This window comes from Rhinolophus ferrumequinum, chromosome 24 (assembly GCF_004115265.2).
Source record: "Rhinolophus ferrumequinum isolate MPI-CBG mRhiFer1 chromosome 24, mRhiFer1_v1.p, whole genome shotgun sequence".
In the NCBI taxonomy this organism is placed as follows: Eukaryota; Metazoa; Chordata; class Mammalia; order Chiroptera; family Rhinolophidae; genus Rhinolophus; species Rhinolophus ferrumequinum.
Window position 1 is genome coordinate 16,409,010 of NC_046307.1, and position 1,015 is coordinate 16,410,024.

The 1,015-nt window shown below is 38.6% G+C and overlaps 1 pseudogene; it reads left to right on the forward strand.

The window, feature by feature from the left end:
• Window positions 1–409: 409 nt before the first annotated feature.
• LOC117016602 (enhancer of rudimentary homolog) lies at window positions 410–754 on the forward strand (annotated as a pseudogene).
• The last annotated feature ends 261 nt before the right edge of the window (window positions 755–1,015 follow it).

The following is a 1,015-nucleotide window of genomic DNA, read 5'->3' on the forward strand; positions in this document are numbered from 1 at the left end:
TTTGCAACAATTAGTTGTGCCTCATGGTTAGTTACTAAGGGTATTTCCAAATTATATTGTTATAAACATGATCTATGAACACTTTTGAATATCCTCATATCTTTGTTTTCTCTTGGCTTTTTAAAGAATTTCCTTTGAATTCTCAGGAGTCGGATTCTTGGATCAAAACATATAAATTTCTAGACCCTTGATTGCCTTCCAAATGGACTATTCTTATACAGCCACCAGTAATGTTTGAGTACCATTTTTTCTACATGTACTATATAATTAGTAATGATAGTTTTTAAAAGAGATTTCTTCTTCATGTTCTATTTCTATTTCCATCAAAATGCTTTGTTATGTTTGCTTTGGTCTCTACCTTTCATTTGGCTTTCCTCAAATGTCTAACGCCTCTTGTTTATGTTTAAGAATGAGGTACTGGTGGGCGGCGACTGCAGTGAAAGAGTTTGGTGTGGTGTCTCACACCATTTTGCCGGGACAGCCTACCACGAGGCCGGAAGGCAGAACTTAATGCTGACTGTGAATCTGGAGGCGTTTGTAAAATGTACGAAGATCATCTGAAGAGAATGAATCCCAACAGCCCCTCCATCACATATGATAGCAGTCAGTTGTTTGATTTCATTGATGATTGGTCGACCTTAGCTGCCTTGTTTACCAAACTGATATCCAGGCATACCAGCCTTATAACAAAGACTGGATTAAAGAGAAGACCTACGTGCTCCTTTGTCGGCAAGCCCAACAGGCCAGGAAATAGTTGTATTGGAAGAATTAAGGGGTGTGGGGTGGGCTTGGAACACAGGTATGCACAGCATGCAGTAGTGGAAGTTTTGTATCATAGCAATCCTGTTTTCATTTTGGTACACTCTAGCCAGGACTGAATGTATCAGATGAAATGTGAGGATCTTATTTAGTCTGAAACTCCCAACACGCCCTTTTCCTTTCTTTCCTTTTTTTCAATTAAACGTTTTTATAATTATTTAGATGGAAGTTGCTCTCTGTGACTTATGTTGGTTCC